We start from the raw sequence: 26,252 nt of genomic DNA, 5'->3' as shown, positions 1-26,252 counted from the left end.
GGCATGCACAGCCAGGTCTGTTTAATACAAATGCCCCTACTCCTTCCACTGCCTTTCAAGTTTGGGATTCTGGATTGCTCTGGAGTCTTCAAAATCTGAAATCTACCTAAGTACCTCCTTTTTCCTTCCCAATCAACAGGAAGGACATTTTTGGGGCAGAAGAACTAGGAACTGTATTGTTTTCTCCTTCTTATTCTTTAATGCACTATTAGGGACCAAATCAGGAGAAGGAAGGATAATGTGAAAGATGAGCAAAGAGGGTTTCTCTTCCTTCTTCAGAGTTCCTTAGTTAAGTCCTCTGGTTATGAATAGTACGTTATCAGGCCAGCGAGGAGCTCACATTCTGGCTCTGATACCTCAAAGCAAATGTTCATGATACAAAGCAACTTGAAATCAGTAGCTTGTACAGTGGGTTTTTTCTAGGTCTTGGGAAAATGATCTGGCCACACTGCTGACAGTTGGCGAAGAACTAGAGCTCCCAATTTATTTGTGTTTATTCACCGAGCATTTCAATTTATCAGCCGAGATAGGTATAGCACAGTTTTCCTGGTCAGTAGACACAAACTACCAAATACCAGCGTCCATCTCACTCTCAATTCATTTGTCAAGATGATTTGGCTAGAATAGCAGACTAGATAGCATGGTGACCAAGAGTAACAGTGCTGGTTCTACCACGCCACCACCTGACTCTGGGTAAGTCTCCTTTCATTCATTCTCTCATTCAGTCAGCTGTTTTTTAAAGCACCAAGGGCCTTGAAATCCTAGCTCTAGCACTTTTTGGCTTAGAAAGCTTCGTTAAGATAATCCAAACCTCACATTCCTTCTTTGTAAAGTGGAGATAATAATAGTGTCTTCTCCATACGGTTCTTGTGAGAATGAAGTGCGATGATGTATATAAAAAGGTTAGCATGGTGCCTGGCATATAACATCAGCTTTTCATTCGATAATCACTTACTAAGCATTTACTGTGTTCTGAACATGGTACTATGTCCTGGGGCCACCCATCATTTGCACCATTTAGCGAACTGCCTTCTTTGGGCCAGATCTGCAACTTTGATGATCTCAAATTGTCCTCGTAACAACTTATAAGACATGCATTATTTTCACTATCTTATAAATGAGGAAACTGAGTTCAGGGAAGTAAAGTTGAAGATTACACACCTAGTAAGTAGCAGAGCTGGGATTTGGACTCCTATCTATCTGATTCCAAAACTATCATTCTGCCATGCAGCCTTTACTGTTAGCAAGAAGAATAAGACACATGTCCTGTTCACAATCTAGAGGGGGAACACATATGTTAAAGAACTCATTGCAATACAACATATGTGATAACACCAGGTGTTATCGCATTGTTCTCGTTCAGTTCTCATAACAGCTCTGTGAGGTAGGTACTGTCATTATTCCCTTTTCACAGATGGGGAAACTGAGGAACAGAGAGTTTATGGTGCTTGCAAATACTATAGTCCATATACATGACCACTACACTCTAGTGCCATTCTGGAGAGCTAGAAACATATGAACAGTGTGCTTGGGGTGTTCTAAGGAGTGACAGTGACTATGCTTGTGCCTGCGCACCTAGAGCCCGTGCTCCACAACAAGAGAAGCCACCGCAGTGAGAAGCCCGCGCACCGCAACGAAGAGTAGCCCCCACTCGTCACAACTAGAAAGGCTGCACACGGCAACGCAGCCAAAAATAAAATAAATAGAAAACATAAAAAATGACTAACCTCATTTCCATAAAGACAAGCAAAAAACTTACCTTAAAAAAACAAAAAAGGAGGGCTTCCCTGGTGGCGCAGTGGTTGAGAGTCCACCTGCCGATGCAGGGGACACGGGTTCGTGCCCCGGTCCGGGAAGATCCCACATGCCGCGGAGCGGCTGGGCCCGTGAGCCATGGCCGCTGAGCCTGCGCGTCCGGAGCCTGTGCTCCGCAACGGGAGAGGCCACAGCAGTGAGAGGCCCGTGTGCCGGGAAAAAAAAATAATAATAAAAAAAAATAAATAAAAGAATGCACCAGGTTGAGAAAGGACGTTGGAGAAGGAAGGGGAAAACCAGGCAGAGGAAACAGCACTTGCAAAGGCCCATTCTCTTCACTGTCTAAAGTCTATCCTTAAAGTACAATGGAGGTCCTTCATAGGTCTGGTACAGAGGACATTCCATTTTTCTCCATTTATTTCCTCATATCTTTCTCCCCATCCCTATCTGACACTCATCACATTCCTCCTGCTGTCCTTCATATGCCACCTCTCCATTTCTTACTAGCTCTCACCTGGACCATTGCAATCACTTGGCAATAGCTTCCCCTTCTTTCACTCTGCCTTCCTTCAATCTATTTTTAAAACACAGTTGCATATTGAGTTTTCAGCTGTGATCACCCATCTCCTCAGACTCTGAAATCTTTAAATCTCCCACTTTCTCCAGAGTAGTCTAAACTACACAGCCAGCAAGCCACTATCTTTAACAAAGTCTTGCCCTGTCTTTCAAATCTCTTATCACCCCCTTTCTTTACGTTAACACTGGTCCTGAAACTTTGGTGTGAATCAGAATCTCCCCTGGGGTACTTATTAAAAATATACACGCCTGGGTTCCAACTCCAGATTCAAGCTTAATGATTCTGTAAGTCTGGATTGCGGGAGTTTGTCGTTTGGTTTTGATGCTGGGGGACATCTATGTTGTTAAGTTTCCTCCTGGTATTTCCAACTCACTGAATTTTGGAAAACACTACACCAGTTTCAACTTTACCTAAATTTGGTAAGCTCCCGTATGCTTTCTCATTTAATTCGGGAGTTAAATTATTTTCTCCCAGAATCTCCAAATCCAACGCATCTTTCAAGACCCAGATCAAATGCCACCTCTCCCAGGAAGCCTCTCTTGCTCTCTTTCGCAGTTCTTTGATATTTAGTGGCACCTCTTGTTTATTCAGGAAGCGTCCAAGCCCCTGACAAGCCAATGAGTTTCTCCTGGTCGGGGAGAGAGGGACACATTCATCAAAGTCCACCCCAACCCCTAGCCCTCAGGCGGGAATTCGGCGCAAGCACGATACTGTCGGAACACTGAATCGATAGTTCTTCCTGGAAAGCCAGGGCACACACACCCTCTACGGCCCGCCTCAGATGCCCTTCCCCAGTTGTGAAACGAGGCACCAGCAAAACCACTCCGGATGTCAGTCTCCCCAAGGTCGGAGATCAGGGAATTGGAGGGCGGGCGGAGACTACTCAGGGTCTTGCTTTCAACTTTGAGCATGTAGCCCGCCAAGCCAAGAAGAGACTGCAAAGACGCCTGCGCCTTCCGGCCCTCCCTCCCCACCCCAACCCCGGCGTTCGCCTAGCCCTCCGATTGGCTGCTCCTCGCACCAGCCGAGCCTCAGGGCTGCGGCCCACGTGGTCCACTGGCCGTCGCGGGATTGGTTGTCCGGATCGGGCTGCCGCGGCAGCCGGCGGGGTAGCGAGGTGGAGCAGTGTGGAAAGCCCCAAGCCCGTACCTCTGGGACTCAACGGCGGCGGGTGGGCTGCGGTCAGCCTCTGCAGGCCTGGGCAGGCCTCCTGAGAGTTTAGGGCGTAAGAGTTTTGGGGGGTTCCCAAATCGGGCTGCGGACCCTCTGCCTGAGGCTTTGGTTTGAGCCCTGGATCCGGCCTTGTGTTTCCCCGGAAGGATGGCGTCTCAGTCTTTCCTGAAGTTGGTGGGGTTTGGATGTTATTATTATTATTATCAGCAGTAGTATTATTATTGTTGTTATTATTATCGTTTTGAGGATACACCGTGTATAAGAATTGGTGGTCCTGTGCAGGGTGCCATGCAGAATGCCATGAGTTAGAAGTTGGAGGACGGAGGGCTTAGAGATGCTTGAGGGACGTCCTTAACCTACGTGAAATGTTGGAGGTAAATCGGCTTTATAAACTGTGCTGATGCTTGTATAATCCAGGCGCTTAGGGTTTAGTAGGGAGGGTCGTTCACTGACTAAATTAAACTGTCGCTTATTGAGCCGCCTTCTGTGTCCCAGGCATCATTCTGAGTGTAATGGATGCAAAGGCCAGTAAGAGGAAGTCCTGGTTCTTTAGGAGCTCTGCGTAATGGGGCTGGTGGGAGAGACGGGAGGTGGGGGACGTGAATAGATGAATAATTGGCGTGTGATGCGTACTGTGGTGGGAAAAAGTGCTGTGGGAGTCAGAGGAGGGGATGACTGAGGGAGTTAGGGACGACTTAACAGAGAAGGTGACGTTTGAACAAGGTTTTAGAACTACAGACTTTCTCCAGACTGAAAGTGGTAGGGAAGGCGCTCCAGACGAGGAAAGCGTACTGTGGAAGAGAACAAGGAAAGTGTGCCCTCTGTGGCTGGAGCACACTTGGAGCTCTGCTCACAAGTTTCATGCTTTTAGACAAGGTTATTTAAGTTCTCTTAGCCTGTTTGCTTTTTGTAACGTGTACTTACTTCTGCACAGGTTGATGAGATAAAGGCTCAAGCCTCTAAACAGGCACTTTACTAGTTTCCCTCTCGTTGTGGAATTCAGTTGCTGAATGGAGAACACAGACCATAGCTGTACGTTTTTAACTATGGAGTATCAAGCTATTGACATTTATAAATGGCTGAAGGAGGCATGTTGTGTCTCCGGAATTGTTATTTAGATACAATGCTGAAAAGCTAGAGAGGTTGACATTGTTTGTGATCCTAGTACTTTAGCATAGCATGTCAGCGATAGTAAACTACGAGGTGTCATTTAGAATAAAATGCAGGCAGCTTTCTCATTCAGAAATTGATCATCCATGTTGTGAATTACCCAGGCTTTGCATTGTTTCCTTTATCTTGCCCATGGCCTGGAGAAAAATGAAATTAAACCTTGTATTTAGCTGGTAGTGGAAAAATATAAATCTGGTAATCAGACCTCAGTTTCTCTTTCCAGCATTGCTGTTATTTTGCTATGGACCTTTGTCAAATCCTAGCCTCCCTGGGTCTTGGACTCTTTAGCAGACTCTTGTATAAAATTTTTTATGACTATACTTTTCATCTTTGTTGGCAGCAGAATTGTAAATCAAATTGTATGTTAAATGAACTGGAGTTTACTTTATAAAGGATTTTAGGAGAAAATCTTTTCTAAAGATTTTGCTTTAGAACTAGATTATAAATCCCTTCACAGACATCCCTGAGATTTTATCATGCATGGTGTTTGGACTCACTAAAACAAGAAATGTTTTTCTGAACTGTAAATGCTTCTCCACTCTACTCTGTATTACAAAAATTTTTAAAAAGCACCTCCAAAACAAAACTTGTTCAAGTTTGCATTTTTGTACAGCAGAGTTGCTTGAGGTGAATAGTAGAAGATCAAATATTGAAAGCCCATGGTTGCAACTTATCTAAAAAGAAATCTTTTTTTCTCATGGGTAAACCTAAGTTTTCTTGGATGTGAAAATAGGGTGTTGGGCTGCTCTTAGATAATACAAGGAGGTGAAAAGCAATGATGCAATGATGAGTGAAGTATAGTCTGACCTGGCATTGCCATTGCTTCAGTGTTGGCATTGACCAGGGTATGACCCCTTAATCTTCTCTCTGAGCTGATTCTGGTTGTGGTTTTTCCACATTGATATGTTCTAGCCTATTTGGATACTGGTTTTATTATGTGTAAGAGTGTTTAATATTCTTTTGAATTACTGATACTTTCCTGTTTTTCTTTGTAGGTTGAGGTGAAAAATATGGCTTTGATATCTTCATGGAAAACTGCATTATTTCAGTCCTGAATCTGGTTCGGTTCCCTTACTGACTCATTACTATATTAAAAATGTTTATTTAGCAGTGATTGTAAAATGAAAGTAATTAACATGTACATGTTTTTTGGGGGGAGACTAAGGGGAAACAGGTGTTCAGCCTAGAAAAACATTTCTCATTGGATTTCCTGTGAAGTCAGTGTGTCTTGGGTTTAACTTTGAAACAAATTAAAAAAATTTTAAATTAAAAAAAAGTTTACTTAACTATGGTATTTGTTCTGGTAAAACCTTGTGGTTTAATAAGAATTTTTGCAAATATCCATTATACTCTTCTCATGGTACATAAAGTGTTAATATTTTAAAATCTATAGGATATTCTATTTCAAAATTTAGTTCTATTATCTTAGTGCTATCAGAAAATGTGCTTTGAATTGCTGAAATGAGTTGTATTGGACAACACCTGTCTCAGCAGAGGCACTTAAAAATAATTTTCATCCTTCCTCTTGTAGTAATGATTTTTTTTTTAACCCGTATGTTTTTAACCTGTATGTTTAACCCTGCAAATCCGGTGGCAACTGAAGTGTTTGTGCAATATTTCACTTGAGAAATAAGGTATTTCACTCAAGATTGAATTCTTGCTGTTGGAGGATTTCTCTCCAATATTGGATTAGCAAAAAAAGCAAAATGTTAATACAGAATGCCTCAAAAAATCAAAGGTAGGGACTTCCCTGGTGGCGCAGTGGTTGAGAGTCCACCTGCCGATGCAGGGGACACGGGTTCGTGCCCCGGTCCGGGAAGATCCCACATGCCGCGGAGCGGCTGGGCCCGTGAGCCATGGCCGCTGAGCCTGCGCGTCCCGAGCCTGTGCTCCGCAATGGGAGAGGCCACAACAGTGAGAGGCCCGCGTACCGCAAAAAAAAAAACAAAAAAACAAAAAAACAAAAAAACAAAAAAACGCAAAGGTGGCCTGAATGAAAAATTTACTCTAAATACCTCGACTAATCTTTCAGTTTCCACATAATCATGACATGGAACAGCTCTTTGCCAAAAAACATTTATTCTTAAAATTTACTTAAGCGTTTCATAGAAACTTTAGTAATAGCCAGAATAATTCATGTCAGCTTAGCAAACTCTTAACAGCAAGCAGAAAGAGCTTATGAAAAGATCCTGTCTTTACACAGTCATAGTTAGGGCAGTATTTTACTTCATCTCTTCACTAATAGCTTTGCTTTCACACTGAAGTCTTCAGACTATTCTGTATATACATTCAACCCCTATTTTCCTGTAACCAGTTTCCCAAGGAAGGTATGTGTGGTTCACAAAGGGATCTTTAAAAGGTGATAGACTATAGCAAATGTTACTTAACAAATGAGTCTCAGCATATGGAAGGAGAAAGTGTTTCTAAGTATTTCTATAAAAAGCATGTCCGTGGTGGCGGGGGATGAACTGGGAGACTGCGATTGACATGTATACACTGATGTGTGTAAAAGTGATAATTAATAAGAACCTGCTGTATTAAAAAAATAAATAAAATAAAATTTAAAAAAGCAGGTCCATATTTCATACTGTTTGCAAACCAATAAAACCTATTCCTCATAGGCAGATAAATGCTTTCCTTTCTCAAAAGGCCTGCTTCCCCTTCACTACCCACTCTACGAGGTCTAACTTGGGTTTTTCCTGAGAGCTTCTATACCTCTTGTCCTTTAAGGAAGGGGACAGGAAAAGCTTCTGTGCCGAGTACCCTCTTTGATCACCTTCTCTATGCTGACCCTCACATCCCCTGCCAGTCCTGATTCTCTCACTCTGACCAGCTCGGTCAACTCTAAGTAGAGGTGTCTAGGGAGCAAGCTAAAAGGTTAAGATCCACGAGTACATCCTTTTAAAGAAATCCATGTGGCTGTTTAAAGTTCATACAATTATTAATTGAGGATGATTAAACAATGCTATTTACTGTGCGGAAAACCAGCCCTCTGGCCTTATAGCGCAGTCATTTCGTTGTGAGACAAGGTGCTAATCCCTTTCAGTTCTCAGGGGAGTACAGTTTAATCAGATGCTGTACTTGTGTTGGATAACCTGTGATGGGACAAGCTCGGTGACTCCTCACGTAATTAAACACACAGCGATAACAAAACACATAGCCAGAGGTGGCGAGAACGGTGTCATTCACGCGGTTTTTACGACAGAGTGGGCACACAGTCTTCATTTGGGGCAACAGGGGAGAATCAGAATTGTAGTCTAGATGTACCGGTGGTGGTGGAGTAGGCAGGGCAGTCAATGACTTGATGGTTTCTTCGTTTCCGGATGAATACCACCACTCAAGGAACTGCAGGAAGAATACACCCACCGAAAGGCCACTAGAGAGGCATGAGGCGGCACCTCCCACGGCTTGCTTCAGAGCTGACTTTATCTTCTCGCCAACGCTGTTTGGAGAACAGAACAGGGAGGCAAAAGGAGAAACTGTTTATTTAGGTACAATCACAGAACAACTAATACACATGCAATTCTTACACTTTTCATTAGAATCGTTGATTCAGCTTGGGGATTGAATAGTTGCTGGACTGGCGTTTTCTCTTGTAAGTGTCTATTCGAAACAATTCCCTCTTTCTGACCTACCGTAGTTTAGGAGTTCTAGGAGCTAAGCTTTGTTTTTAATGACTACGGCTTTGTTTGCTTTGTGTTTTGAGAAAGACATTAATGAGCCATTGATTATATAGACCTTTATGGGGGTGGAAGATAGTATATCCAGAAAAAGAAATAACTCACTTAAAAAACAACTCAGCAGTACTGAGGAATATATTTGAACTTGTCAGAGAACACAGACACTAGGAGCAGGATAGCACCACGGTTAAGAGCAGTCTTTAGAATTGTACTGATCTGGCTTGAATCTCAGCTCTGCCGCCTATTAGCTGTGTGGCCTTGGCAAGGTACTCAAATGTTAGAACTTAGTTTCCTCAACTGTTAAGTGGTGCTAATGCATTTATTTCATTGAGCTGTGATGAGGATTCAGATAATATACGTAAACACCTAGCAAAGAGCCTGGTACATAGCAAGTGTGTGCAAAAATGTAGCCAGTATGATGAGGAAGGTTACCAGGATGGCAATCCTTGTTTTATGGACACAAGAATTTTTCGATGATTTTATGTAATACCCCGAAGTGGACTGAGGCGGATAAATTTCATAAAATTGGGATAAGATTTTAGGATTTATTAATCAAATATGTTGGGGAAATGTTAAGGCCTTACCTCCCAGCTGGTTGCTGCATCATGCTGGCTCCGGCTGGTTTGTGCTCCAGAGCTTGTATATCCTGAACTGTAAGTCGATCTAGCCGAACCCCAGCCAGACTCAGCAGGGGTGAGTGATGCTCAGGCCTTTCCTAGGATGTATCGAAGCTGCTGTACAAGAAGCCAGCCTTCCCAGGCCATGTTAACAAATGGGTAGGCTGCCAAAAAGGCTCTGTAAAATCGTTTCCAGCGGGAAGTAGGGGGATGGATGGAATATTCATCCTCTTCTCTCAGGCTAGAAATCAGCTTCACTTTCAGACTGGGAAGAAGAACCAGGAAAATAACTGACTTCCAAAGCTGCTTCTTTGGGAGACCAGCACTGGCCAATCTCTGAAGCTTGTGTGTGTCTCCCATTACGATCCTCTTTAAGCCATAAAAGTTTTCAGAAAACGAGGCGCTGGTTTTAGACAGATAATGTTGCTGGAGCAGAAGACCTACCAGGGTGATTTCATCAAACCACTTCCACAAGAAGCCGTAGCGGGCAGGATTTGATTCTGCAAGAACCTAAAGCAAAATAAATAAATGAAATTCATTCCATTACACAGCTACTATGCCTTGTATTTATATTTCCTTGTTTTCCCTCTGAATGTCCACACTTTTCTTTCTGGGTCTACCTTAACCTCCCTGAAGTGCTGGGTATTCAGTACACATAACAAGAGACTCCATAACCATTAAATCATGTGATTTAATGGTTATATGCTAATTGGTTATTTCAAAACTTAGGCCAAGAAATAAATTCAGATTATTGGCTTGGTTTTTACCCGGACGTTCCTAAAACTTTGCAGAGAATTAAATCCTTACCTTGACCACATGCTGAAGAGCAGGTCTCACTGCTGTCATTAAACTGTCCTGTGCTACCACCTCAAAGATGGCTGGCTGGCTGGTCATCCACCGCAGAAGCAGTTGTGATGTGAGCCCCGTGCTCAGCCATAGTTTCGTGTGTGCACTGGGTTTTACTTTGCCCACAAACTCTCTAGTAAGCATGAACTTTCTGGGGGTGCCAGATGGGTGCTATTTTACAGGAACTGGGCAAAAAAGACCTCTTCCGGAGGCAGAGGGGAGGGGTCTCAAGGGAAGGTGAAGAATGAAGTCAACGCGGACACCCACGTTAGGGAAGTAGTGTGTGGGAGAGGTGAGTTGATTAATGCTGCACCTCACAGGGAAAAGCGTGACTACGGGGGGACAGGTACGGCGAAGGAGCGCTGGCCTCTCGAGCGGCAGTCCTGGAGGCGGCCAATCACGGACTCCCAATCCGGAGGGCTCAAAAGCCAGGCGGCTCTGAGGGATCGAAGGTGCCAGTGCAGGCCGGCCCCAACGGCCTGGCTCAGCTGTGGGCTGTGCAATCCCCCTGCCCAAGCCACTCCTTGCGAGCTGACCCCAGGCGAGGAGCGAGGAACCCGCGACGCCGCGTTTAAAAGGAGGTCTCGGCTTTCTGTCAGAAGCCGCAACCGGAAATAGAAGCCGCTTGGAGCCCGCCGGCCGTGGAGAGGCGCTCTAGCCCCGAACGCGGCTCCGCGACCGGAACTAGAGAACTCTATGATCTCACAGGCACTTCCGCTTCCGCCCCCAGCGGGCTCGGTTGGAGAGGAGTTTTCCGCTGGTAGGTTTTACTTTTCTTAGCTGGTTTTGCATCGCTGTGTTGTTGGAAAGCCACGGCTCTGATATCTCTCTACAGAGTCTTTTTGGCAAGGTGTTGGGTCGCCGCACTGACGTCTGGCGCCCGGAGCCAGAGCTCGGCCTGTTGCTTAGGCCTTTGTTCCCTGGGGCGATAGAGAGAGGCGAGGGACCCAAGGGAATATGGAGATGGAAGGCTCACTTTGCTTGCGGCGGGGGTGGTGGCTCACTATTTTTGCCGCCTTCGGGAAGGATTTGAAGCGACAAAGCCGAGATAGAAGGCTTAGCCTTATGGCTGCCAATTATTAACAACAAAAAAAATTTCCTGCTGTTGTTCAGAATTTGGGACGATTATTTTTCATTCAAGCTGGTACCTTAATTGTCTTCTAGGTTAGGTTACGTTCAAGCAGAACTCTGGGCACTTGCTACACTAAATGAAAATGGTTTCTGCCCTCGAACACGGTAGGATGCGTCACATTAGCGATATGAATACAGTGCTAAAGCGGAGTGATGCTGTTGAATTCTAACTCGCATGAATTGGGGAGGCTTGGCAGAGAAGGTACTTTTCATTGTATACCAAAGTTAATGTAATTAACCTGACCTTTTGCAAACTGCTTTTACATCGTATGCAATAGCCTTGAGTAGCTGCAGGTTTACTGAATTTGGATAATAAAGTTCATCTCCTCTCTCTCCAACCTCTCCCCTCAACCCCTGGGCTAAATAGCTAGAAATAGAAGTTTGCTTACTTTATACCATAGAGGACGTTATGGTATAAAGATAGTTAATTGTTTCACATAATGAGAACGCTGGAACAAGGTTTGGGTTTAGTTGTTTCAATAGGAGAAATAAAATCTTGCAAATTAACCTTAATTGTGGTTCCAAAAAGTGTTTCAGGGAATTCCCTGGCGGTCCAGTGGTTAGGACACTGTGCTTCCACTGCAGGATGCATGGCTTGGATCCCTGGCCAGGGGAACTATGATCCTGCATGCAGCGTGGCCAAAAAAAAAAAAAAAAGTGTTTTATAGTCTGATTGGATACCTGCTGGAGAAAGTCACATTGATGGAAGATTTTATCTTACAGAGTTTTAAGGAGTAGAGATAATGTATCTATATAAAACACCTAGCTTTATGTTCTTGGTCAGTGGTAGCTCTTACAGAGAGGCTTTTCTTAAGTGAACAGCAAAAAGACAAAGTTGAGAAATAGCATCACCTAAGACGAGTGGGAAGTTAGTTTAACATTGGTATCAGTTAGGGTTCTTTGGTTACAAGCAACAGAAAACAGGCTAATTTAAACTAAAAAATTTATTAGAAGAATATGGAGTAGCTAACAAAATAAGGAAAACCAACTCTGAGGGAACAGGAATTACACAGTCCTACTGGATGTTTCTAGCAAGAATTAGCAAAGGGTCATACAGGCATTGCTGTTGCAGTGAACGAGCTTCAACAAATTTCTGTCACTGTACTTATGATTCAGATCCCTATTGACTGACCTTGGTTCAGATTTCATCTCCACTCGCTGTTTCACTCTTAGCCAGAAGAGTGCAAGACACCTTAATAGTCCTTTGAGAATATTGCAAAAGTAAACTGATGTTGTTATGTGAGAAAAAAGGCAGTCAAAAATAACAATGTCAATTATTACAGCCAATAAATAATAAACACCTCATCACAAATCCCACTCCCAGGTTTATGGTGTAATAAGCAAGACACAGAAATTCATTGCACTTACGTTAAAAGGTGTGAAGAGCCATCAGATAGGTTAATATGGTGAGTTTAGAGGAAGAGACAATAAGAGCTGGGAGAAATGAGGCCGTTCAAACTAGCTTAAACAGAAGCTATATTGGCCTTTGTAACCAAGGGGAAGATCGTTTCTTATAAACCTTATCGTTTCGATAAACCTCACGTTTTATCTCAGCTTCTTTCTGCCAGTTGCTTTCTAATACAGCGATGCAACCTGGTATCTTCTGCATCTTATATCAGGACCAAATGTCCACTGAGAAAGTTTTGTGGATTAGGTGGACCTCAAAAGATGAGTACATTTGGAGAAAGTCACAGTCATGGTGACAGGGTTTTCCAGGCTAAGGGAGCAGCGTGGATTGTATTTGAGGAGGAAATTGTTTGCTTTAAATATAGAGAGGAAAATAGACCAATAATACATAGTCTATACTGTTGACCATAATATAGAGGCTCTTAAATGCTAGTTTTAGTACTTTGCTTGTGGACATTCATTCATTTATTCCTGAATAATTTACTTATTCATTTATTACTGAATACATGCTGTGCGCCAAGCATTATGCTAGGTGCTGGGTAGACAGTAGTAATAAAAACAGACTTGGTATCTGCCCTCATGGAATTTACAGTCTAGTTGGGGAGAGAAATAATAAACAAGTAAAGAGACTAATATATAATTTACAAATGGAATAAGAGGGCTATGATGGGGGTGGCAGTGGGGCCTGGAAGAGAAGAACCTTTTAGACTGGGTAATCAGGCAGTGCCTTTATGAGATTACAATTAAAGTGAGACCTAAATTATAAGCCAGCCAGGCCTGTGTGGAGTTGGGGAAAACGAATATTAGGTAGGAGGAGCGGTAGTTGTGAAGGCCCTAGGATGGGAAAGAGCTTGGCCTATTTGAGAGCTGCAAATGCTAACAAGAGGTGAAATGAAGAGGAAATGAGGAGTGACTGAAAAGGATAAAATGATATTAAGAGAGGTAGACAGGAGCCTAACCACTCATAGGCCATGGGAAGGAAACTGGATTTTAGTCAAAGTATAATGGGAGGTCATTGAAGGATTTATACACCGGAGTCATGACCAGGTTTATATTTTTAAGATGACCCCGTAATGGTTATGTGGTTACATTTACTTTGTGAAAATTCATCAAGCTCTATATTTTTGATGTGCACTTTTTGGAATGTTCGTTTATACGTCAAAAAAAAAGTGAAACAAAAATCTGGCTGCTGTATGAATAATGGTTGGGAGGAGAGTTGAGGTTTCTAGTAGTTGAGGCAAGAGGCGATGGTGGCTTGGAATAATGAGGTGAATAGAAGGGATTGGATGAATTTGAAATATATTTTGAAGGTAGGATTGACAACTTGGAGATGGAATGAATGTGGCAATTAAGAGAGAGAGAAATCAAGAATGACCCCCAGATTTCTGGCTAGTAATTTCTGGCAGTGTAATTTGTTCAAATAACTGCCATCATAGCAAATATTTACACAGTCCATACTGTGTGCAGGCATAGTTCTAAGTGCTTTACGTACACTAATTCATTTCATCCTTGTAATAATATTATGATTGGATATTAGTATTTCTCCCATTTTGTAGATGAGAAAACTAAAGAGCAAAGAAATGGGGAAAACTGGCAGAAGGATAGGTTCTGTACAAATTAGGAAATGAGGAGCTGTTGAAAGTTTTTGAACCGGGGAGAGGTATGAATCAAAGATTTTTCTGGTGGCATCTCTTTACAAAATCCACCTCTGTCTTCTGTGAGTTGTACCTGGAACCACAGTTTTTAAACACCCCCCCCCAATACTCTTATGATTTGCTTAATTTGGGTGGGCCATATGTGCAGACTTAACGATCAGTGTGGTTAGCAATTTGGTGATGAAGTTTGGGGACTAGGTCAAGGTTAGAGATAGATATTTTGGAGTCATATGGGTAGGAAAAATGATTGAACCCATGGTATTGCTAAAGGGTTAGTGTAAAGAAAATGTATGAATATAGAACTTAAAAATAAAATGCTTGCTACTTTCTCCCTCAGACACCATCCTATATCTCTTCTCTTTCAGCCATACTTTCTTATGGAGTTATCTGTTTTCATTTCCTTACCTCCCATTTATCTTCAAACTTCTTCAGCATGGCTTTTGCCTTCATTATCTCTGCTGATGGTCTCAGCAATGACATCGAAGACCTTAGTGCTGCTAAATCCTTGGACACTTTTCGGCCCTTCCTCCTTTTCTCTCTAGCAACTGTTGTTGTTGACCACTCACTCATACATTTATCCATTCAACAAACTTTGGGGAGGGGGCGGCTAGGCCTCAGAGATATATAGTTCCTATACTTTCATAGAACTCTAAAAACGTCCTAAATGATTATGACCACCTGCTTTTCCTTCTACCTCTCTACTTCTCAGTCCCCTTTGCACTTTGGTTTCCCAACTTCTGCCTCAGGCTCTCATTCTTCACATTCCTGTTCTTCTTTTTTTGGTTAAAGACTTTATTATTACTTAGAGCAGTTTTAGGTGGGAAGTTTTCGTTTTGAGGGGAAGGTACAGAGATATCTAGGTCTTGGTTTCTGAAAGGAACTTACTTTTGTGTAAGCACGCCTGTTACATGCTGGGCGCCTTACCTACTTGAAGCTTCACAAGCTGGAGAGAGTTATATCACTGGATTTATTTCACAAGTAAGACTAAGGTTGAGGAGACGTTAAGTAACTTTGCTAATCACATTCAGGACAGGGATTCGATCTCAGATGGATTCAAACTCAGATCTGAGGCCATGTCAACCTCTTTTCCTTGCACCACTCTCCTCCAGTCCCACTGCCCTTGCATGGTCTTGGGCTGGATCACCATCGTCCACATTCCTGAACTGGCCAGGGAAATTAGCTGGGTTTTTTTTTTTTTTTTTAAGAAAACAGGATGTTTCACTATCCCTATGTGTAAGTTTTTAGAGAACTCCTGTGCGAGGAAACAAATCCAGGGAATGTCAGCTTGTTTAATAGATCCGTTCCGATAGTCAGTGAACTTCCTAGGAGGCCCGGACCTCAGGTCGCTTCCCGACGGCGCAAAGTATTTCCGTCTCCAAGGCGACCGAGAGGACCGCCTTTCTGGTTCTCCCTGGGTGACGTCACACGGCGAGGCTGTCTGACGTCGGAGTTTCCTGTCCACCATGTTTGTCCCTGGCAAAGTGGGTTTTGCGCAGTGGCTTAGACCTGGAGAAGGAGTCGTGGCGTGCAGGAAACCATTAGAGCACGGCTCGGGCCGTGCTCTCTGGCTGCTGCTGCCACCCCTGCCCTTGCCTCCGGTGAGTTCAGGGCGGCTAACTTTGGGGTGTGTCCCTCTTTTGGGGAAGGGGGCCAGGCTTGGTTGGAGACGGGCGGAGGAGAGCAATCTTAGGAGCGTGACCATTGAAGATGGAGTGAGCCGTCAGGTGTGACCGTTGTGAGGAAGAGGGTTGGAGAAAGGGACTCCACCGCTGGAGTTGGGTGAGGGAATCCGCGGGGTGGCAACTGGGAGTTGGGGGGCACTGGGGAAAAGATATGTTCGAAGTGGGGGGTTAGGAGGGCCAGAGGCCAGGGGTGTGGCCGGTAGAGACTGGAGGCCGAGGGGAGAACCTTCTTCCCGGTTTGGCGTCGTTCACTGAGAGGCTGGGACGTGTCCAGGTACCAGAAGGGGAAAGGAGTTCCCCCAGAGTTTTGCTCATAGATGGGCAGACCTCACCCGTCTTCTGTAATTTGAGGTTGAGACACCTCTCCTCCCTCACCTCGTAATGGAGGAACATATCCCTAGAATCTTGACCACCTGGGGAAAGAAGAGGAATTCCTGACATTGGAGAAAGGGAAAAACCTCCAGAATTGACCCGATGTGAGAGAGGGGGAAGCAGGTGGGAGTAAATCTTAGCCCGGAGTTTTTTCTTTCTGGTCTTAGAAGGAGCGATCTGGTTTGAGAAAGACTGTAGATTAAGACAGAGGTAAAGAAACTGGAACTTCCTGTTATTCCATATTCTTTGAATCCAAAGAATTGATTCATGCTCTTTGTTTTCAGAGCACTGAAAACAGTGCCCATTTGCGGGGCAGACTTTTTTCCAACTCACCTGACTGCTTCATTATGAAGCAGTGTGAATAAAGTGTGAATGCTTCATTAAACTTTGACTTTTAAGAAGTGTTTTTTAAATGCCAAACACTGTTATAATCATGTGGTTTAAAAGAGAAAGTAAAGAAAACTCAGTAAGTTTAGAAAAGGAAGAATGACAAAGGAAGTGGTCTCAGTGAGGAACAATTTAAATTATTAATCACCTCCCTGGTATAATTCTGTTGCTTAGCCTCAGGGTACACTTACAGAGTCATAATAGAAAGCAGCAGATGAAGGAGATGCAGCTGTACAAGAAAACGTGTAACACATTCCAATGATGACTAAGCGTGGTGGTAAGATGAGAACTGTTTGCAGGTATCTTAGTAGTTTTAAACTCCCAAAGAAGCAGAAAGTATAGTGTGTTCTGCAAATAGCCTCACTGAAAATTGGGTGGTAAAGGTAATACAAAGCTAACATTCTGTGACTTAAGAGACTCAAGAAAGCCCAGTTCTTCCATCTTTTCTTTTTCTTCTTTGACACACCCGTATTTTAAAATATTACAAACCAAGCTGAACAGGGAACGAATCAGGCAGGACGCATTTTCCTTTCTTCCTTCTTTTCTCTCTTTCCAGGCGTAAGTTTTCCAGAGTTTATTTCAGTTAAGAATTGGATGTAAAACTTTTGAGCTTTTTGCTTACCGGATAATATTAACAAATTATTTTGTGGCCATTTTTAAATGGAAATTGCAGGTGTGTCTGTTGTAATGAGTTGTCTGCTGTCATTTCTTAGGCAATAAATGATAGCTGAAGATGCCATTGTCTTTGCATTATTGAAATATCTGATTAGCACCTCTCACCCTTGTAATGAAAGATTGCTGAGATGACCTTTCTGCTTTATAATTTGGTCAACTGTTCACTTTTTCCCTACTAGCACCAACTGTGTGAAGTCCTACTTTATGCGAAGAGGGGATTTAGTGGCCTCGCCAACTCTAATTTAGCTGCCATTTCCCAGAGAGCCATTTGAAATTAAGACCCTGTTAATTTTTTTCTGGCCTTAGTCTCTTTACGGGCACCGGAAGGAGGGAGGAATAGTTGAGAAGGGACTTTTACAACGTATATTTAGTAGAAACTAGGTTATGTTAAATCTAGATGTATAATCCTGTACAGGGAGACCTTTTCTGAAATGCAGTGACATCATACTCTGGGCTAGGAAAGTTAGAGTGATTGTGCTTTTGACTGTGGCAGCATTATTATTATTTTTTAACAATGTCCTGAGGTGTGTACGGCCCCGGGCGTCCCCGGGAGTCCCGACCAGCAGGACAAATCCTTGTGAGACCAGCAGGACAAATCCTTGTGAGTCCGAGGAGGAACCTGTGGGGGTTGAAAAAAGGGGGAAGGGCAGGAGACGCGAAAGAATGGAGGCAAGACAGAATCCTGATCAAGCCTCAAACTTTTATTGCTGCGGTAGCTGTATTTATACACTGCAGAGAAAGGGGGGCGGGATTCAGAATGAGGGAAGTACTTGGCTAATCATCATTGGTGCTGCGTGCGCGGGCTTTCATTTTAGGCGCGAACTTCTATCTCATAAATCAGGAAGAGAAGCAGGGTGTCGGCCATCTTCTAATGGCGAAAACTTTTTGGCTCCCAACATTTCCTCCCTTTTTATTTCTTTTAAGGAGGTGGGCATTAACCGAGTGAGGGAGTAGTGACCTGAATCCTCCCGTGGACAAGGTATGTGTGTCCACACTCATCGGCTCTTGGTATCTTTTGGGGAGGAGAGGCAGAGCCAAAGATAATCTTAGCTACTAAAAGCCAAAAACAATGTTTAGATACCAACCTCTATCATAATTCAGGTATACTCACAGGGAATAACAGAGATTACCTTGTATATACATATATACACGTTTTCCCTTGTGCATGCTTTGCTGCCACACTCAACTCGGTACCCATACCCTCCATCAAAGAGGGGGGTAGGCATGTCTCTGTTTCATGCCGCTCCAGTGGAGGGGCAGCCAAAATCATCCTTTGGTTCTGCTTCTGTAATGGCGAGGCGATGGTAATGTATCAGGTTAAATTTTGAGGCAAGTGGGGAGTGCTTTCAGCCTGTCCAACAACCAGCAAAGATGACAGGATCAGGGTCACAACGGATAGCTCATGTCGTCTCTGCCGCTCTTTCAATATTAGGAGGGTCTCCATCTTTTTCTGAAAAAGAAAAAGAAATACAATCTCAGGGAAAAGGGCCCTGGATAAAATTTATTACTTTATAGAACTTATAGGTTTAATAAGGCGCTCAGGCAACCAGCGTGCTCCACCTTCTTTGGTATTATATACACATGCGGATCCCCTCCCCCAGATGAGGAGTGGATCGGGTCCATGCCATTTAAAGGTCAAAGGGTCTTTCCACATAACTTGTGCATATTGATTTTTAGTTTCTTGATGCCAAAGGCGATCGGCGGCAGATCTACCATTATTATCTAATTGTAAAAAATTAATTACAAACAGGGCATGACTAAGAATATTTTTGGGGGAATTTTTTGTAGCAGTTAAATCATTATTTTTAAGCTTGGAAATGGTATTTTTAAGGGTTTGATGGGCTCTTTCTACTATGCCTTGACCCTGGGGGTTATATGGAATTCCCATAAGATGTTTTATTTGAAGCCGGGTGCAAAAATCTTGGAAAGCCTGGGAGGTATACCCAGGCCCATTATCTGTTTTAATTATTTGAGGCTTGCCTAAAACTGTAAAACATTGGAGCACATGTGAAATAATGTTTTTTGTGGGTTCTCCTCCCTGAAGGGAGGCATATATAAAGCCGCTAAAGGTATCAATGGACACATGAATAAATTTTAATTTTCCAAATTTAGCAAGATGGGTAACATCCATCTGCCAGATTTCATTAGGTAATAGACCTCTTGGGTTTACCCCAAGATGTGGAAGAGGTAAAAATGTAACGCACCCTGGACAATTTTTTACAATTTGTCTTGATTGTTCTCGAGTAAGCTTAAACATTAAGCGAAGAGTATGTGCATTAACATGATGTAGCTGATGAAATTGAGTAGCTTGAGAAACAGAATCAGAGGTTACGGTGCACATCAGGCGGGCATTTTTATCAGCTAAATCATTGCCCTGAGAGAGGGGTCCAGGAAGATCTGTATGAGCCCTAAGATGATCAATAAAAAAAGGCGCTTGTCTTCGAAGTATAAGACTTTGAAGTTGTTGAAAAAGGGGAACAGCATTGGAAGAGGGTTTAATATATGGAACAGTTTCTAAAAGGGGGACGGACAAAGCTATATATGAGCTGTCCGTATATAAATTAAAGGGGATATTCTGTAACATCTCAAAAACCTGAAGAATGGCAAAAAGCTCAACAAGTTGTGCTGATAAAAAGGGGGACTGTACCCTATAGGGCTGATTATTTATAACAAATACAGCAACACCGGATGATGATCCATCAGTGAATACTAGGGCAGCATCTCCCAGAGGAACAGCAGAAGTGATTTGGGGAAATATAAACAGATGTTTTCTAGCAAACTGAAGGAGCTTATCAGGTGGATAATGATTATCAATATTACCCTGAAAGGAGGATAAGGAAACAAGCCATTTATCATCAGTTTGTAATAACCAACCAAGCTCTTCTTTGGTATAGGGGAGAATCAAATGATCAGGATCTCTGCCAAAAAATTGACGGCTTTTTTCTCTGCCCAAAGTAAGAACCTGTGCTACTAAGGAAGGGTAGGTCTTAAGCACTTTATTAGGAGATACGGACAAATGTATCCACAAGAGGGGATGATCTTGCCATAGGACTCCAGTGGGTGTATGTGCAGTGGCACAAATAATCAAACTAAAGGGACGACCATAATCTAAAAAGGTAATCTGTTGACATCTAATGGCCTTTTCTACTAATTGAAGAGAATTTTTAGCCTCCTTAGTCAGCCTACGGGGTGACAAGGGATCTGATGGCCCTTGTAAAATTTCGAATAAGGGTTTTAACTCTCCCGTAGTAAGTTTAAGATACGGTCGTAGCCAATTAATATCTCCCAAAAATTTTTGAAAATCATTGAGGGTTTGCAAATGTGATACTTGTATGTGTATCTTTTGAGTGGTAATTATTTTTTTGTTTAATTCGAAACCAAGATAATAGTATGGATCTTTTAATTGTACCTTATTTGAAGCAATTTGAAGGCCAGAGGAAGCAAGATTATCTTTTAAATCTTGATAACACTTAAGGAGTTCATCAGTTGATTTTCCAGCCAAAAGAATATCATCCATATAATGAATGATATAGATACCAGGCCAACGAGCCCTAAGAGGGTCTACAGCTTGTGCAACAAATTTTTGACATAAGGTGGGGCTATTGGCCATACCCTGCGGGAGGACCTTCCATTGAAAACGTGGCATTGGGCCTTTAAAATTAATTACTGGGAGACTAAATGCAAAACGCTCTCTATCCTGAGGATGGAGAGGGATAGTAAAAAAGCAATCTTTAAGATCAATAATGATTTTAAAATAGCCAGCTGGAATGGCAATAGGAGAAGGCAAGCCAGGCTGTAAAGCTCCCATAGTAAACATTGTTTTATTAATTTCCCTAAGATCTTGGAGAAGTCGCCATGAGCCAGATCTCCTTTTTATCACAAATATAGGGGTATTCCATGGCGATGTAGTGGCTTCTAAATGTCCAGCGGCCAATTGTTCCTGCACTAACTTTGTGGCAGCTGTAAGTTTTTCTTCTGTTAGAGGCCATTGGTCCACCCAAACGGGATCATTAGTTTTCCATCGTATTTTGTCCGCATGGGGCACAGGAAGGTCAATGGCCGCTAAGAAAAAGGCGAACTGCCTAGGCCCTGGCGATTTATGTTAGATGCCAGGGAAATAGGTCGTGAGGGCCTGGCAGGACATGGCTCAAGGCACCTCCTCCACAGAGGAAGGCAGGCGGTGAACTGCTCATCAGACCCATCTCTGAGGAGGGACCCTTGGGGGTCATCATTGCGATGATAACGAGCAGCCTGCTCATCGAGAGTTTCCTGATCTTGGGGGGAAAGCTGGTCATCATTGGGATCACCCTTAATAGCAGTAAGGGAAGGATAAATCTTTGGGATAACTTTATCATCTGTGGGATAATGATGACCGGTTTCTGGAATTTTTGGGAACTCTTCATTTGAACCCATATCAATGGTAACGGATGGACAAGCTGAATGGAGACGAGAGGCTGCTTTAAGAATTGTTTCCCCGGTCTCTACAACCTTTTGGACATCGGGGTCAAAAAAATGACCCATGAGAATCTCCCTAATTAAATTCCAATACGAAAATGCAGTCACAGGCACTTTAGAAGGCCCAAAGGTTTGATAATAATCATTTAAACAATTTCCTACACGATTCCAGCATTTTTTATCTATTGTCCCTTCCTGTGGGAACCATGGGCAAACATCAGACAAGAACATAAAAAATTCACGCAAATCTTTTTTTCTAGCCTTAATCTTCCGCATCTTGAGGGAATCCTCGATCCCCTGAAGAAAGAGTTCATGGGAACTCAATTCCTGTCCCATATTTATAGCTCCGCTTACCTTATCCTCAGGTCACGACTGCCGAAGGGCGGCCAGTCCTTCGGGGACCTAATCAAGCTGCACTTTCGAGTAAGTCTCGCGGCGGCTCAGTGGGTGCCTGGCCAGGCGTTCGTAAGCGTGCTACCTCCGTCAGGATCCGTTCCTCGAGCCCCACGTTGGGCGCCAATTGTGTACGGCCCCGGGCGTCCCCGGGAGTCCCGACCAGCAGGACAAATCCTTGTGAGTCCGAGGAGGAACCTGTGGGGGTTGAAAAAAGGGGGAAGGGCAGGAGACGCGAAAGAATGGAGGCAAGACAGAATCCTGATCAAGCCTCAAACTTTTATTGCTGCGGTAGCTGTATTTATACACTGCAGAGAAAGGGGGGCGGGATTCAGAATGAGGGAAGTACTTGGCTAATCATCATTGGTGCTGCGTGCGCGGGCTTTCATTTTAGGCGCGAACTTCTATCTCATAAATCAGGAAGAGAAGCAGGGTGTCGGCCATCTTCTAATGGCGAAAACTTCTTGGCTCCCAACACTGAGGTCATACCTTAGGTCCTCAGAACAGCCGGTGACTTCTCTACTTTGATCTGGTAAAAAGGTAGTGTGAATTCCAGCTCCATGATGGCTTGGCTTTGCCCTGGGACTCTCCTAAGGAATAAATTCCCCCCCAGCTCCCAGAAGGAACTTGATTTTTGAGGCTCTTCAGCAAATACTTGACTTATTCTTTGAACTCTATCTTGGCTGCTTTTTCTTTGGCTTCTAAAGCAGACAACAGGTTTTTTTTTGTTGTTGTTTTTTTTTTTTTGCGGTACACGGACCTCTCACTGCTGTGGCCTCTCCCGTTGCGGAGCACAGGCTCCGGTTGCGCGGGCTCAGCGGCCATGGCTCACGGGCCCAGCCGCTCCGCGACATGTGGAATCCTCCCGGACCGGGGCACGAACCCGTGTCCCCTGCATCGACAGGCGGACTCTCAACCACTGCGCCACCAGGGAAGTCCCAGACAACAGTTTTCACCACCCTATGTTTTAGAGAATCTGACCATATTCATCTCTGGTGTGTGATTAAGAGTGTCTCATTCAAAAACAACAACAACAAAAACAAAGAAACAGTGTCTCATTAAAAAATATATACAGGGACTTCCCTGGTGGTGCAGTGGTTAAGAATCCGCCTGCCAATGCAGGGGACATGGGGTTTGATCCCTGGTCTGGGAAGATTCCACATGCCACGGAGCAACTAAGCCCGTGCGCCACAACTACTGGCCCCACGCGTTGCAGCTGTTGAAGCCCATGCGCTCTGGGACCCATGTGCTGCAACTGCTGAGCCTGCATCCTCCAACTAATGAAGCCCGCGCACAGCAACGCAGAGTAGCCCCTGCTCGCCACAACTGGAGAAAGCCCACGTGCAACAACGAAGACTCAACGCAGCCAAAAAATGCATACATATGCAATTTTTTGAGGTGAAATTCACATAACATAAAATTAACCATTTTAGAGTGAGCAGTTTGGTGGCATTTGGTACATTCACAGTGTTGTGCAACCCCGACTCTTCTCATTTGTTTTTGTTTAGGCTGGTTTACTTTTATTTTGGGGGAGTTTCTGTTGGCTTAAGTCAGGAACTGACATGATAAAATGTTGCTCTGCCAATATGTGTAAGGGATATTTCATTACTGTTGTGTAGGACAGTGCGAGATAAGAGAGTGGTGTGTTTCTCCTTTCTCTTGAAAAGCAGGGGTTCTTAATTTAGGGTCTAAGATCATGTACTTGATTCTCTCCTCTTCCCTGAAATTTTGTGGGCTGGTACATTATTCTCTAGTTAAGAACTTAGTGCTCACAATGTAAAAGGACAGAAATCTAGTCCTCGATGATGAAATTTGTTAGGGAAAGTAATGAAATGTGTGGGTCACTAATAAAGGTACGATTTAAGACGAGGTTAATTTAATGTTTAACAGATTGTGCTGAAATTTTCTGTTAAAAATTTAATATATGTGAATGTGTATGAGAGCTTTAGAAAACAACGATTTGGGGGCGCTTTTTCAAAGAAACAGAAATTCCAAGCAGCTTTTGTCTTTAAATGTTAAGCAAGTTTTAACTTTTGATGATCCCAAAGGATTAGAGTGGTGTAACAACATCCTGGATAGACCATAATGGCCTTGAGCTGTGGCCCTCCTGTCAGGCTCTAGTACTGTAATCATTTCTGTATACTGGTTTTCCTCTTTGTATATATAAGTTCTTAGATGATAACTTCACATTTATTCCAGGTCTTTTTTAAATTAATTAATTAATTTATGGCTGTGTTGGGTCTTCCTTGTTGTGTGTGGGCTTTCTCTAGTTGCGGTGTGTGTGGGCTTCTCATCGCAGGGGCTTCTCTTGTTGCGGAGCACGGGCTCTAGGCTTGTGGGCTTCAGTAGTTGTGGCATGTGGGCTCAGTAGTTGTGGCTCACAGGCTCAGTAGTTGTGGCACACGGGCTTAATTGCTGTGTGGCATGTGGAATCTCCCTGGACCAAACCCACATCCCCTGCATTGGCAGGTGGATCCTTAACCACTGCACCACCAGGGAAGTCCCTATTCCAGGTCTTTTATGTGAAGGACTCCTTTCTTCAGTTTGCCTACTTCACATTTAGTTTACACTGTGAATGGATTAAGTGATTAAATGGATTAAAAGATTATAATTCTTTGAATTTTAGCTAGAAAAGACATTATGAAAATACTACATAAGACAAGCCTCTGTTACAGGCTCACTTTAAGTTAAAACAAATAGTGTCAAATCAGAAATTTCTGTATTCTGTAATGATTTGTGTGCGTTCTAGCTCACTTCTTTTAACAAGGTAAATTCAGTGAAATTCTTGTACAACCTAAAAGCACTATTGTATAAGGATCAGTACTATAAACATTAAGTAGCTCCTTGGAAAGATAACAGATGAGTCTAATTTCCCTTAAATAGTCCAAGTAGTACATTTTAGAGAACAAATTTGAGCCAACCTTTTTGCATTATTTTATGATTTTCTGGCTTTTTTCCTTAATTGCATTGATTTGTTGAGTGCTTAGGTCTTTTTTCTCAGATCCATAATTACCATTGTTTGTGGAGGTATTATCGCTCAAGTTTGCCAAATATATTATCACTCATGTTGTTTTGACCAGAAAATAATGAGTAGGTGCCAGGGCATCTGTCCAAAATTTGGTGATAAGTATTATTAATGATGGTGGTCAGTAAGAAGATAATCATTTTTTTAAAAATTTATTTATTTGGTTGTGTCGGGTCTTAGTTGAGGCAGGCGGGCTCCTTAGTTGAGGCTCGTTGGCTCCTTAGTTGTGTCATGCGAACTCTTAGTTGCGGCACGCATGTGGGATCTGGTCGTACCAGGGATCGAACCTGGGCCACCTGCTTTGGGAGCGCAGAGTCTTAACCACTGTGCCACCAGGGAAATCCCAGAAGATACTCATTTTTGAGTGCAGCAGGAATATTATTAAAAGAAAGTTTTAATGTATTTAAAGAAGTCAAGTACATTGGACAAAATCTTAGGGTTTCTCAAATCAGAAAACATTGTCTCATTATTTGGGGAGAAATGTGATCAGTCCATGCTGTTTTCGTTTTACTAATGGAGTCTTATGTCAACTGGATTAATTCTGGAAATTGGAACAGAAAAGTTAAATTGAAGCTGGGATCCATGTTCTTTTAAGTTTTAACACCAGTTCTGATCCTCTTTAGCACTCAGTGTGACTGAACAAATATCTCAGTTTTTTGCATTGTTTTTAACTGTAAACTGATATTTTTTATTTGGGGGAATACTTGGGGGAATTGTAGGTTGTTGGAAATATGAAAACCATAATTTAAAAAAAAATCCATGCATAACACCTCTCTAGATGTTTGCCTCTCTAGGTGTTTGTCATGAAAGAGTATTGTCCTACTAATCTAGACTTCTCTCTTTTTTCTGAAAGAAATTCCTTTTATTGACAGTTGCATGTAATGGTGAAGAGGTTGATAAAATTTTTTTCTCCTTCAGTTTTACTCTGTTTCAGAATATGTGTCTTAGAGTGACTCCATCTTGAGGCAGGGAAATCAGATTTGCTTTAACGGAAAGTAATGGGGAGATCTTTTGAAACAAACTTTTCCTTATTTTAAATATTGGAGTGACTAACTGAAGACGTATTTGTAAAAAGATGTAGCTTTAGGTCTTGGAGGCTCTGAGGAGATAATTGTGGATAAAATCATAAAACTGTGATAGGTTCAGATTATCACTCTATTCCATTAGGCCTTTGGATTTTGTTCCAATTAGCTTTTGAGGCAAGGATTACATTCTTAATTATCCTTGCATCCCTTTGGATCACGAGTGATGG

General features: G+C 42.9%; 1 protein-coding gene, 1 non-coding gene and 1 pseudogene across 2 annotated transcripts in view; 2 read left to right on the top strand and 1 right to left on the bottom strand.

Moving 5' to 3' along the window:
* The first annotated feature begins 5,453 nt into the window (after positions 1-5,453).
* LOC117309856 (Z30 small nucleolar RNA) lies at positions 5,454-5,550 on the top strand. Its single transcript, XR_004524145.1, has one exon. It is a non-coding gene; the product is annotated as a Z30 small nucleolar RNA (small nucleolar RNA).
* A 1,187-nt stretch (positions 5,551-6,737) lies between these two features.
* Positions 6,738-10,348, bottom strand: LOC117309625 (peroxisome assembly protein 12-like; annotated as a pseudogene).
* Positions 10,349-10,562: 214 nt separating this feature from the next.
* Positions 10,563-26,252, top strand: part of LOC109551719 (AP-2 complex subunit beta-like) — a 104,604-nt gene continuing 88,914 nt past the window's right edge. The window contains 2 exon segments of the mRNA XM_073797712.1: positions 10,563-10,578; positions 10,983-11,151. The gene's annotated coding sequence lies outside the window, so the exon portion shown is untranslated.

The sequence above is a fragment of the Tursiops truncatus genome, chromosome 20, assembly GCF_011762595.2.
Source record: "Tursiops truncatus isolate mTurTru1 chromosome 20, mTurTru1.mat.Y, whole genome shotgun sequence".
NCBI classification, from domain to species: Eukaryota; Metazoa; Chordata; class Mammalia; order Artiodactyla; family Delphinidae; genus Tursiops; species Tursiops truncatus.
This window is presented reverse-complemented; position numbering and strand designations above follow the sequence as displayed.